This window comes from Pleurodeles waltl, chromosome 4_2 (genome assembly GCF_031143425.1).
Source record: "Pleurodeles waltl isolate 20211129_DDA chromosome 4_2, aPleWal1.hap1.20221129, whole genome shotgun sequence".
NCBI lineage: Eukaryota > Metazoa > Chordata > Amphibia > Caudata > Salamandridae > Pleurodeles > Pleurodeles waltl.
In genome coordinates, this window is record NC_090443.1 from 260,119,659 (window position 1) to 260,134,218 (window position 14,560).

Consider the following 14,560-nt stretch of genomic DNA (forward strand, 5'->3'; position numbering starts at 1 on the left):
CTGACTCATTGATTACTAATGATATTGATTGTTGTTGATAATTGACATTTACAGAGGATCATAACAGACTGATAGTTTGTCCCCTTGGGAGCCCATCGCAGGAGCTCAGTTTTGGTACTGAGAAGTTGCAGATGCCCACAAAGATAGTAACAGCTTAAAGATTTGTTCCCTCATGATAGTGAGAAATGGCGATAGTAGCAGCTTGATGATTTGTCTCCTTAAGAGCCCCTCATGGATGTTCAGAGTAGGTTTGGATTTATTTTCAATGATACAAATTGGACAGAAAATGTCCCCTTATCCCCTTCGCTGCCCGGCCATTTCCCCCTCCTGTGCCAAGCCTTTTTTTGGCTATTTGGGGCAGTTCATGCTTAGGCCCTCATAACTCTTTGTTCACATAAGCTACCCACGCCAAATTTGTGTCCTTTTTTCCAACATCCTAGGGATTCTAGCGGTACCCAGACTTTGTGGGTTCCCCTGAAGGAGACCAAGAAATTAGCCAAAATACAGTGAAAATTTTGTTTTAAAAAAAAAAATGGGAATAAAAAGCTACAGAAGGCAGCTCGTGGTTTTTCCCTGAAAATGGCACCAACAAAGGCTTTGCGGTGGCAGGATCACCATCTTCCCAGCTTTCAGGAACAGGCAGACTTGAATTGGAAAACCCAATTTTTCAATACAATTTTGACATTTTACTGGGACATACCCCATTTTTACTATTTTTTGTGCTTTCAGCCTCCTTCCAGTTAGTGACCAAAATGGGTGAGAAACCAATGCTGGATCCCAGGAAGCTAAACATTTCGGAAAATCTGAAAAGTAGACAAAATTCTAAATTCAGTCTGGGGTCATTTGTGTAGATCCTACAAGTGTTTCCTACTGAAAATAATAGCTGAAATAAAAAAATATTGAAATTGAGGTGAAACAAAACAGCCTTTTTTCTCCACGTTTTATTCTGTAACTTTTTCCTGCAATGTCAGATGTTTGAAAGCAATATACTGTTACGTCATCTGGATTCTTCTGGTTGCGGGGATATATATAGGGCTTGTAGGTTCATCAAGAACTCTAGGTACCCAGAGCCAATAAATGAGCTGCACCTTGCAATGGGTTTTTATTCTATTTTATTCTATACCGGGTATACAGCAATTCATTTGCTGAAATATTAAAAGTGAAAAATAGGTATCAAGAAAACCTTTGTATTTCCCAAATGGCCACAAGATAAGGTGTTGAGAAGCAGTGGTTATTTGCACATCTCTGAATTCCGGGGTGCCCATAGTAGCATGTGAATTACAGGGCATTTCTCAAATAGACGTCTTTTTTACACACTGCCTTACATTTGGAAGGAAAAAATGTAGAGAAAGACAAGGGGCAATAACACTTGTTTTGCTATTCTGTGATCCCCCAAGTCTTCCGATAAAAATGGTACCTCACTTGTGTGGGTAGGCCTAGCGCCCATGAAAGGAAATGGCCCAAACAGAACGTGGACACAACACATTTGTTCACAGAAAACAGAGGTGTTTTTTACAAAGTGCCTGCCTGTGGATTTTGGCCTCTAGCTCAGCCGGCACCTGGGGAAACCTAGCAAACCAGCACATTTTTGAAAACTAGACACCTAGGGGAATCCAAGATGGGGTGACTTGTGGGGCTCTGACCAGGTTCTGTTAACCAGAATCCTTTGCAAACCTTAACATTTGACCAAAAAAACACTTTTTCCTCTCATTTCAGTGACAGAAAGTTCTGGAATCTGAGAGGAGCCACAAATTTCCTTCCACCCAGCGTTCCCCCAAGTCTGCCGATAATAATGGTACCTCACTTGTGTTGGTAGGCCTAGCTCCCACGAAAGGAAATGGCCCAAAACACAACGTGGACCCATCACATTTTTTCACAGAAAACAGTGCCTACCTGTGGATTTTGGCTTCTAGCTCAGCTGGCACCTGGGGAAACCTAGCAAACCAGCACATTTTTTAAAACTAGACACCTAGGGGAATCCAACATGGGGTGACTTGTGGGGCTCTGACCAGGTTCTGTTACCCAGAATCCTTTGCAAACCTCAAAAGTTGACCCAAAAAACACTTTTTACTCGCATTTCGGTGACAAAAAGTTCTGCAATCTGAGAGGAGCCACAAATTTCCTTCCACCAGCGTTCCCCCAAGTCTTCCGATAAAAATGGTACCTCACTTGTGTGGGTAGGCCTAGCGCCCATGAAAGGAAATGGCCCAAAACACAACGTTGACACATCACATTTTTTCACAGAAAACAGAGGTGTTTTTTACAAAGTGCGTACCTGTGGATTTTGGCCTCAAGCTCAGCCGGCACCTGGGGAAACCTAGCAAACCAGCGAATCTTTGAAAACTAGACACCTAGGGGAATCCAAGATGGGGTGACTTGTGAGGCTCTGACCAGGCTCTGTTAACCAGAATCCTTTGCAAACCTTAAAATTTGACCAAAAAAACACTTTTTACTCTCATTTCAGTGACAGAAAGTTCTGGAATCTGAGAGGAGCCACAAATTTCCTTCCACCCAGCGTTCCCCCAAGTCTGCTGATAATAATGGTACCTCACTTGTGTTGGTAGGCCTAGCTCCCACGAAAGGAAATGGCCCAAAACACAACGTGGACACATCACATTTTTTCACAGAAAACAGTGCCTACCTGTGGATTTTGGCCTCTAGCTCAGCTGGCACCTTGGGAAACCTAGCAAACCAGCGCATATTTGAAAACTAGAAACCTAGGGGAATCCAAGACGGGGTGACTTGTGGGGCTCTGACCAGGTTCTGTTACCCAGAATCCTTTGCAAACTTTCAAATGTGGCCAAAAAAACACTTTTTCCTCTCATTTTGGTGACAGAAAGTTCTGGAATCTGAGAGGAGCCACAAATTTCCTCCCACCAGCGTTCCCCCAAGTCTCCCGATAAAAATGGTACCTCACTTGTGTGGGTAGGCCTAGCGCCCATGAAAGGAAATGGCCCAAAACACAACGTGGACACATTACATTTTTTCACCGAAAACAGAGGTGTTTTTTGCAAAGTGCCTACCTGTGGATTTTGGTCTCTAGCTCAGCCGGCCCCAGGGGGGGCAGAAATGGCCTAAAATAAATTGCCCCCCTGTCCCCCTTGGGGAGCGACCCTTGCCTACGGGGTCGCTCCCCCTGCGTGACATTGGCGGGAAAAAAAAGATCCCCGGTGCCTAGTGGTTTCTGCCCCCCTTGGGAGCAGATTGACCAAAAATCGGCTGATCTGCCCCAAGGGGGGCAGAAATGGTCTAAATACAATTTGCCCCCCAGGGGAGCGACCCTTGCCTAAAGGGTCACTCCCCATCTCTAAAAAAATAAACAAACAAAAAAAAATCACACAAACACAATTTGCCCTGGCACCTAGAGGTTTCTGCCCCCCCTAGGGGCAGATCGGCCTAATAACAATAGGCCGATCTGCCCCCGGGGGCTGAAATGGCCTAAAATACATTTGCCCCCCCCAACCCCCGGGGAGCATCCCTTGCCTACAGGGTCGCTCCCCTTGCGTGACAGCGCAAAAAAAAAGATCCCTGGTGCCTAGTGGTTTCAATTGACCTAAAATCGGCCAATCTGCCATCAAGGGGGGCAGAAATGGCCTAAATATAATTAGCCCCCTATGGGAGCGACCCTTGCCTAAGGAGTTGCTCCCCACCTCTAAAATCTAAAACAAAACTAAAACAAAACAAAAAAAACAAAATTGCTTTACAATCCGGCTTTTGAAACGCAGAGAGAGACTTCAAAGGGAAGGAAATTCCTTTCGGCGCAAAAAAAAATCCCTGGTGCCTTGTGGTTTCAATTGACCTAAAATCGGCCGATCTGCCCCAAAGCGGGCAGAAATGGCCTTAATACAATTGCCCCTCCAGGGGAGCGACCCTTGCCTAAGGGGTCACTCCCCATCTGTAAAACAACAACAAAAAATCCACGGTGCCTAGTGGTTTCTGCCCCCTTTGGGGGCAGATCGGCCGAATTAAAATAGGCTGATCTACCCCCCAAGGGGGCAGAAATGGCCTCAAATAAATTTGCCCCCCAGGGGAACGACCCTTGCCTAAGGGGTCGCTCCCCTTGGATGAAATTCACACAAAAAAAAAAAACTCCCTGGTGTCTAGTGGTTTTTGTCCCCCTTGGGGGCAGATTGGCCTCATAAAAATAGGCCATTCTGCCCCCAAGAGGGGCAGAAATGGCCTAAATATAATTTGCCCCCTATGGGAGCGACCCTTGCCTAAGGGGTCGCTCCCCACCTCTAAAATAAAAAACAAAACATAAACAAAACAAAACAAAAATGTTATCCCTCGTGCCCGGGGGGGGCAGAAAAGGCCTTAAAAAAAAAAAGACCCCCCTGGGAGTGACCCTTGCCCAAGGGGTCGCTCCCCTCATGCCAGTTTCATTTAAAAAATAAATCCCTGGTGTCTAGTGGCCGTTTCAAAAGCCGGATTGCTTTACAAGCCGGCTTTTGAAACGCAGAGAGAGACTTCACAGGGAAGGAAATTCCTTTCCGTTTGAAGCCTCACTGGCCTCCCTCACGTGATCGGAAGAGAAATGCTTTGCATTTCTCTTCCGATCGTGGTGGAAGCTGAGCTTCCAGCATGATGGGAGGAGGCCTGTTTGACAGTCAGCGTGCGTCACAAGAGGGGGTGGGGGGTCGGGGGTGGAAGGGGAAGCGCTCCCTCTGGGCTCTGTGCACAGGACATAATGGTTACGTCCTGAGCACACGAGCACTGTGCCTCAGGACGTATCCATTACGTCCTGGGCACAGAAGGGGTTATGCCCTGAAATGAGTTTCCCAGATGTTCGAGGATGTTCTCTGCATTCTAGTGATAGTGTGAATGGAGTAGGTTTTGTTTTTGCACAGCTTAGGCAAATCGCAGGTGAATTGTGAGGTTTGTGAGAGTTAGGGAGTTTGCGTACTCCAAATGAAATTCTAGAAGGAGTGTGCGTACTCTGAAGTGTGAGATTAGGGAAGTCATCGAACTTCACATTTGTGTGGCGTTTTGTGGTAAAAACAAATAGTCCATGTGGTTGATGATGTACGGACCCTGCGTGGTGTAAGACTCCGGAGTATATTGAAAAGTGTATGAGACACTTAGTTTTATGTTGTAATTTGTCTAGTTTAATAGTTCGATCGGGCGTGGTCGACAAGTCAGAGTGAGAGTCAAAGTGAGTTAAAGAGAATTTCGAATGAGATCTGGCGAATGCTCTGTGCACCAGGACAGACCCACTGATCAGTTGAGAGTAAAATTTGTGAGTCAAATTTTGCTTCAAATCAGGGAATCTGAGAAGGAAGGAGTAACTGTAAGTGCAGGAAGAGCTGTCAGTGAAAAATCTGTAAAGTTCTGAAGCAATTGTATTACCTGTTCCTGTAGTAAACCAGCAAATTGGGTTTTTGACTTTTGGTTTAGTGCTCGCAATATTTTGCATTAGTTTCGTGTGAATCGAAGTTTGGGAAGACAAGCTGCAAGTCTTTGTCAGTCACAATACGTGTGAGTGTGATGTCATTGGAGACGCGCTGGGAAAGGTTGGTTAGGGAGAAGAGTCGCGCACAAATTCGCTGCCATCTGTGTAGCACAATTGGTTGAGATGGGGGACAAAGAGAATTCTGGGATTAAAAGTAACTTCCTGATTTGATTTTTTAACAAAAGAACATTTTCAAGGCTTTAGAGAGTGCCTTGAGGGGAGATATGTACATCAGAGCAAGCATAGGGGAGGTTACACCCCCAGAGGATACACCAGCTTACATCATAATGGAAGAAAAGGGTATTACACCATGTCTTTGGCTAAAACAATGGTGCAAGGTGACAGAGAAAGATGGAAACCCAGCATTTCCCACAAATGGAACATTCAATTTGAGGGTTTTAGAACATTTAAGGATGGTGCTATATGAATCGAAGCCCATTCTGAGACCAGCACAGTTTGAAGCATTGGCGATCTGGGAGCTACTAGCCCGATAGCAACAGCAACAGAAATTTGAACGGAGAATGAGAAAGGCAGAAAGACATTAACAGAGGCTAGGTGGGACAGTGTTCAGACACTTTGAAGAAATGAGACTTTGCACGGAATTAAGTTGTTTCCAGCGATTACGCAGGACAATAAGAAAGACCAAGGGAAAACTACTAGAAAGACAAACCAAAGCCCTTCCGAGAGTGGGGAGGCTAGAAGATCCTCGATAGTCAAGGAAGAGTCAGACAATGCTAAGTTTCTTTTACAGTTATTGAGAAATCGTCCACCACTATATGCCGCACAGGATAGTGGTCCGAATACCAGTGCTGATCCTACAGCTCCACCAAGGGTTAACGCAACAATGGGTTCGGTGCTGGTTAATCCTAGCCTGACATAGAGTCCGATGTAGAGTAGCCTTAACACGCCTACAACTCCAGTAGTAAATAATCAGATGCAACCACCACAGGTCCAAAGAATTTACCCTGATGTACTCATGATGGAAACTGCTATGAACTTAGTGGTGCCTACAGAACTGGTTTTCCTGAGACTGATGTTGGTTCAAACAGAACAAACTCCACTTTTTCTACCCCAAGTGCAGCCACAAGCCATGCCAAGATTCACTCCAGTAACAGGGACACAGTCAGATATGTCGTCAATGATGAATCAGAACATGGGAGTTACTGTCCTACAGAACTTAGGTACCAGACCAACCCCAGATGCTATATTGCTACCTATTACTGTTGGTCCGGCTGTACCCTTATTTGCACAAAAGAAGCCCATTGTATTTAAACAGGGAGCAATGACCCGGAACGAAATAGGGGGGCATAATGAGAACACTTGAGTGGTCTCTCCTGTGGAACAGATCTTTGATGGATCAAGATCTTTGCTAAATCTTAGTCCATTCGGAATACTTCTGGATACTATGGTAGGATCGAATATTAGTCAGAGCTTGAAATTACTGACACTGCAGATCACCTGTCCAAGCCAGCAATATCCCGTTGCAAGGGTTGACAGCCAAGCAGTTGACTGAATGGTTAGACAAACTGAATACCCCGTAGAGTGCTCAGAAGGGAGAGGGGAGAAGAGTTCTTGAATTACGCTAGACTAAGCATGGAAGCAGGTGAGCTTACAGAGGGAACTATGGGTGTGAACAGGTTAGAGTCCTACACAGAAGCAGAATTGAGATATCTATGCCCGAAGATTACAAAGGAAGTGAGCAATGTGCATCAGAAGTTAGCAGACCTGGCAGGGAAGTACAGCATAGAAATAGGAAAAACAAAGCATTTGAACAAAGCTTTGATAACCATGCACACCAAGCGAAGTAGGTGAGCAGACACGTCCCTCTCCAGAAGAGCTCCCTTATTTCTTGTTCCAAGCAATTATACATTCATCTTTTCATTCATCTATTTTATTCATCCTTTGATACCCACCATTTAAGCAGTACACTCTCTTATCCTGTCTTTCACCATTCCAATCCAGACATCCATACATCCGCTTGCTGAAGCAGATGTTTTTAACAGATTATTAATGCAAATTCATGTATCCTGAGTGTTGAATTTACGTAGAAAATGTAATAACGTAGAAAACATATTGCACGTATTTGAATATATAACCACGGAGAGTGGCCGCCAATGTTCACAAAGTATATTTTAATGGCTTTTTAATATGAAATATTGGGCATTTTGTTTGATTAATGTAGTAATATGTCATATTTAGGGTTATGCATTATGTATTACCTTATTAATTGGAAGCCTTAACTTAGTGGAGGTCTCAGGTCAAACTGCATTTCTGCAAGCATTTAATGAAATGTCTGCCTAAAGAATTAAACTGTGAATTTCCGCTGGCTGACCAAATGTGATCATAGCTAAAAATCTTTCTCATGAGAACTGTTTGCTAGAAGACGCTGCTCTTGTTAAATGTAACAATATGAGTGTAATGTGTGTAAGACTGACTTTCTCAGGAGGAGAACAATAACCGCGCGAACTGGAGTATAAGCTGCAACAATATTGTTACCTGACAAGCCGGATGATGAGGACATTTCTAAAAGGACCAATCCTAAACATGTGAACCGTGAACTAGAAGAATCTTTAAATTAGAAGTTATATTGGACAAAGTGCTAACATGCGATCCCTTGATCAATAGGGCTTTGGGAGGTAGTTTTAGGAAATCTAACTAAAACAGGACTGCACTGAGAAGAAAGCAGCACTCATTCACCAATTTTGCCATTGCACATTTGCTCATTACGTGCTTAACTTTAATGCTTAAAAGACTTTTGCCCTTTCCAAACTTTGCCTGATGCCTTGCTGACTGAACTGATTTCCTCAAGACAAAGACTGACTCTGCTTGCTGACCCATCGGAGGATTAGGTATCAGGATGTAATCATTCTTGTCATGTCAATTTGCGTTTCTTTGTAGGTACCAACCGCAATGTTTTGATAGAGCCATATTTAGATATTTTCCAAATTTGTGTTCACTAAATTGTTTTCCATGAAGCCCCACATGCTGATGCTAATCTGATGTCAGTTAAGGAGTTCACTAATGAAACCTGCCATTGGTAATAACAATTGAGGTCTTTTCTTTGCTGAATCTAAATGTATATGGAGGCGTTTGCGCAGATATTATTGCTATTAATTTGCACCGTAACCTTAGAAAGTGTAGTAGCTCAAGCTTTGATTGGAATACGTTCCTTTTGCTGCTTTGGACAGCCAGTGTTGTTTCTGTATGATTAACATTTGATTTTGAGATTAACCTATGTGACCTTAGCATTGTTAATATAGGGAAATAAATATTCTCACTTTTAACCAAAGGTGCGGTTATTCATGATTGAAAGGTCATGGTGCATCAGTTACTGACTCATTGATTACTAATGATATTGATTGTTGTTGATAATTGACATTTACAGAGGATCATAACAGACTGATAGTTTGTCCCCTTGGGAGCCCATCGCAGGAGCTCAGTTTTGGTACTGAGAAGTTGCAGATGCCCACAAAGATAGTAACAGCTTAAAGATTTGTTCCCTCATGATAGTGAGAAATGGCGATAGTAGCAGCTTGATGATTTGTCTCCTTAAGAGCCCCTCATGGATGTTCAGAGTAGGTTTGGATTTATTTTCAATGATACAAATTGGACAGAAAATGTCCCCTTATCCCCTTCGCTGCCCGGCCATTTCCCCCTCCTGTGCCAAGCCTTTTTTTGGCTATTTGGGGCAGTTCATGCTTAGGCCCTCATAACTCTTTGTTCACATAAGCTACCCACGCCAAATTTGTGTCCTTTTTTCCAACATCCTAGGGATTCTAGCGGTACCCAGACTTTGTGGGTTCCCCTGAAGGAGACCAAGAAATTAGCCAAAATACAGTGAAAATTTTGTTTTAAAAAAAAAAATGGGAATAAAAAGCTACAGAAGGCAGCTCGTGGTTTTTCCCTGAAAATGGCACCAACAAAGGCTTTGCGGTGGCAGGATCACCATCTTCCCAGCTTTCAGGAACAGGCAGACTTGAATTGGAAAACCCAATTTTTCAATACAATTTTGACATTTTACTGGGACATACCCCATTTTTACTATTTTTTGTGCTTTCAGCCTCCTTCCAGTTAGTGACCAAAATGGGTGAGAAACCAATGCTGGATCCCAGGAAGCTAAACATTTCGGAAAATCTGAAAAGTAGACAAAATTCTAAATTCAGTCTGGGGTCATTTGTGTAGATCCTACAAGTGTTTCCTACTGAAAATAATAGCTGAAATAAAAAAATATTGAAATTGAGGTGAAACAAAACAGCCTTTTTTCTCCACGTTTTATTCTGTAACTTTTTCCTGCAATGTCAGATGTTTGAAAGCAATATACTGTTACGTCATCTGGATTCTTCTGGTTGCGGGGATATATATAGGGCTTGTAGGTTCATCAAGAACTCTAGGTACCCAGAGCCAATAAATGAGCTGCACCTTGCAATGGGTTTTTATTCTATTTTATTCTATACCGGGTATACAGCAATTCATTTGCTGAAATATTAAAAGTGAAAAATAGGTATCAAGAAAACCTTTGTATTTCCCAAATGGCCACAAGATAAGGTGTTGAGAAGCAGTGGTTATTTGCACATCTCTGAATTCCGGGGGTGCCCATAGTAGCATGTGAATTACAGGGCATTTCTCAAATAGACGTCTTTTTTACACACTGCCTTACATTTGGAAGGAAAAAATGTAGAGAAAGACAAGGGGCAATAACACTTGTTTTGCTATTCTGTGATCCCCCAAGTCTTCCGATAAAAATGGTACCTCACTTGTGTGGGTAGGCCTAGCGCCCATGAAAGGAAATGGCCCAAACAGAACGTGGACACAACACATTTGTTCACAGAAAACAGAGGTGTTTTTTACAAAGTGCCTGCCTGTGGATTTTGGCCTCTAGCTCAGCCGGCACCTGGGGAAACCTAGCAAACCAGCACATTTTTGAAAACTAGACACCTAGGGGAATCCAAGATGGGGTGACTTGTGGGGCTCTGACCAGGTTCTGTTAACCAGAATCCTTTGCAAACCTTAACATTTGACCAAAAAAACACTTTTTCCTCTCATTTCAGTGACAGAAAGTTCTGGAATCTGAGAGGAGCCACAAATTTCCTTCCACCCAGCGTTCCCCCAAGTCTGCCGATAATAATGGTACCTCACTTGTGTTGGTAGGCCTAGCTCCCACGAAAGGAAATGGCCCAAAACACAACGTGGACCCATCACATTTTTTCACAGAAAACAGTGCCTACCTGTGGATTTTGGCTTCTAGCTCAGCTGCCACCTGGGGAAACCTAGCAAACCAGCACATTTTTTAAAACTAGACACCTAGGGGAATCCAACATGGGGTGACTTGTGGGGCTCTGACCAGGTTCTGTTACCCAGAATCCTTTGCAAACCTCAAAAGTTGACCCAAAAAACACTTTTTACTCGCATTTCGGTGACAAAAAGTTCTGCAATCTGAGAGGAGCCACAAATTTCCTTCCACCAGCGTTCCCCCAAGTCTTCCGATAAAAATGGTACCTCACTTGTGTGGGTAGGCCTAGCGCCCATGAAAGGAAATGGCCCAAAACACAACGTTGACACATCACATTTTTTCACAGAAAACAGAGGTGTTTTTTACAAAGTGCGTACCTGTGGATTTTGGCCTCAAGCTCAGCCGGCACCTGGGGAAACCTAGCAAACCAGCGAATCTTTGAAAACTAGACACCTAGGGGAATCCAAGATGGGGTGACTTGTGAGGCTCTGACCAGGCTCTGTTAACCAGAATCCTTTGCAAACCTTAAAATTTGACCAAAAAAACACTTTTTACTCTCATTTCAGTGACAGAAAGTTCTGGAATCTGAGAGGAGCCACAAATTTCCTTCCACCCAGCGTTCCCCCAAGTCTGCTGATAATAATGGTACCTCACTTGTGTTGGTAGGCCTAGCTCCCACGAAAGGAAATGGCCCAAAACACAACGTGGACACATCACATTTTTTCACAGAAAACAGTGCCTACCTGTGGATTTTGGCCTCTAGCTCAGCTGGCACCTTGGGAAACCTAGCAAACCAGCGCATATTTGAAAACTAGAAACCTAGGGGAATCCAAGACGGGGTGACTTGTGGGGCTCTGACCAGGTTCTGTTACCCAGAATCCTTTGCAAACTTTCAAATGTGGCCAAAAAAACACTTTTTCCTCTCATTTTGGTGACAGAAAGTTCTGGAATCTGAGAGGAGCCACAAATTTCCTCCCACCAGCGTTCCCCCAAGTCTCCCGATAAAAATGGTACCTCACTTGTGTGGGTAGGCCTAGCGCCCATGAAAGGAAATGGCCCAAAACACAACGTGGACACATTACATTTTTTCACCGAAAACAGAGGTGTTTTTTGCAAAGTGCCTACCTGTGGATTTTGGTCTCTAGCTCAGCCGGCCCCAGGGGGGGCAGAAATGGCCTAAAATAAATTGCCCCCCTGTCCCCCTTGGGGAGCGACCCTTGCCTACGGGGTCGCTCCCCCTGCGTGACATTGGCGGGAAAAAAAAGATCCCCGGTGCCTAGTGGTTTCTGCCCCCCTTGGGAGCAGATTGACCAAAAATCGGCTGATCTGCCCCAAGGGGGGCAGAAATGGTCTAAATACAATTTGCCCCCCAGGGGAGCGACCCTTGCCTAAAGGGTCACTCCCCATCTCTAAAAAATAAACAAACAAAAAAAAATCACACAAACACAATTTGCCCTGGCACCTAGAGGTTTCTGCCCCCCCTAGGGGCAGATCGGCCTAATAACAATAGGCCGATCTGCCCCCGGGGGCTGAAATGGCCTAAAATACATTTGCCCCCCCCAACCCCCGGGGAGCATCCCTTGCCTACAGGGTCGCTCCCCTTGCGTGACGGCGCAAAAAAAAAGATCCCTGGTGCCTAGTGGTTTCAATTGACCTAAAATCGGCCAATCTGCCATCAAGGGGGGCAGAAATGGCCTAAATATAATTAGCCCCCTATGGGAGCGACCCTTGCCTAAGGAGTTGCTCCCCACCTCTAAAATCTAAAACAAAACTAAAACAAAACAAAAAAAACAAAATTGCTTTACAATCCGGCTTTTGAAACGCAGAGAGAGACTTCAAAGGGAAGGAAATTCCTTTCGGCGCAAAAAAAAATCCCTGGTGCCTTGTGGTTTCAATTGACCTAAAATCGGCCGATCTGCCCCAAAGCGGGCAGAAATGGCCTTAATACAATTGCCCCTCCAGGGGAGCGACCCTTGCCTAAGGGGTCACTCCCCATCTGTAAAACAACAACAAAAAATCCACGGTGCCTAGTGGTTTCTGCCCCCTTTGGGGGCAGATCGGCCGAATTAAAATAGGCTGATCTACCCCCCAAGGGGGCAGAAATGGCCTCAAATAAATTTGCCCCCCAGGGGAACGACCCTTGCCTAAGGGGTCGCTCCCCTTGGATGAAATTCACACAAAAAAAAAAAACTCCCTGGTGTCTAGTGGTTTTTGTCCCCCTTGGGGCAGATTGGCCTCATAAAAATAGGCCATTCTGCCCCCAAGAGGGGCAGAAATGGCCTAAATATAATTTGCCCCCTATGGGAGCGACCCTTGCCTAAGGGGTCGCTCCCCACCTCTAAAATAAAAAACAAAACATAAACAAAACAAAACAAAAATGTTATCCCTCGTGCCCGGGGGTGGCAGAAAAGGCCTTAAAAAAAAAAAGACCCCCCTGGGAGTGACCCTTGCCCAAGGGGTCGCTCCCCTCATGCCAGTTTCATTTAAAAAATAAATCCCTGGTGTCTAGTGGGCGTTTCAAAAGCCGGATTGCTTTACAAGCCGGCTTTTGAAACGCAGAGAGAGACTTCACAGGGAAGGAAATTCCTTTCCGTTTGAAGCCTCACTGGCCTCCCTCACGTGATCGGAAGAGAAATGCTTTGCATTTCTCTTCCGATCGTGGTGGAAGCTGAGCTTCCAGCATGATGGGAGGAGGCCTGTTTGACAGTCAGCGTGCGTCACAAGAGGGGGTGGGGGGTCGGGGGTGGAAGGGGAAGCGCTCCCTCTGGGCTCTGTGCACAGGACATAATGGTTACGTCCTGAGCACACGAGCACTGTGCCTCAGGACGTATCCATTACGTCCTGGGCACAGAAGGGGTTATGCCCTGAAATGAGTTTCCCAGATGTTCGAGGATGTTCTCTGCATTCTAGTGATAGTGTGAATGGAGTAGGTTTTGTTTTTGCACAGCTTAGGCAAATCGCAGGTGAATTGTGAGGTTTGTGAGAGTTAGGGAGTTTGCGTACTCCAAATGAAATTCTAGAAGGAGTGTGCGTACTCTGAAGTGTGAGATTAGGGAAGTCATCGAACTTCACATTTGTGTGGCGTTTTGTGGTAAAAACAAATAGTCCATGTGGTTGATGATGTACGGACCCTGCGTGGTGTAAGACTCCGGAGTATATTGAAAAGTGTATGAGACACTTAGTTTTATGTTGTAATTTGTCTAGTTTAATAGTTCGATCGGGCGTGGTCGACAAGTCAGAGTGAGAGTCAAAGTGAGTTAAAGAGAATTTCGAATGAGATCTGGCGAATGCTCTGTGCACCAGGACAGACCCACTGATCAGTTGAGAGTAAAATTTGTGAGTCAAATTTTGCTTCAAATCAGGGAATCTGAGAAGGAAGGAGTAACTGTAAGTGCAGGAAGAGCTGTCAGTGAAAAATCTGTAAAGTTCTGAAGCAATTGTATTACCTGTTCCTGTAGTAAACCAGCAAATTGGGTTTTTGACTTTTGGTTTAGTGCTCGCAATATTTTGCATTAGTTTCGTGTGAATCGAAGTTTGGGAAGACAAGCTGCAAGTCTTTGTCAGTCACAATACGTGTGAGTGTGATGTCATTGGAGACGCGCTGGGAAAGGTTGGTTAGGGAGAAGAGTCGCGCACAAATTCGCTGCCATCTGTGTAGCACAATTGGTTGAGATGGGGGACAAAGAGAATTCTGGGATTAAAAGTAACTTCCTGATTTGATTTTTTAACAAAAGAACATTTTCAAGGCTTTAGAGAGTGCCTTGAGGGGAGATATGTACATCAGAGCAAGCATAGGGGAGGTTACACCCCCAGAGGATACACCAGCTTACATCATAATGGAAGAAAAGGGTATTACACCATGTCTTTGGCTAAAACAATGG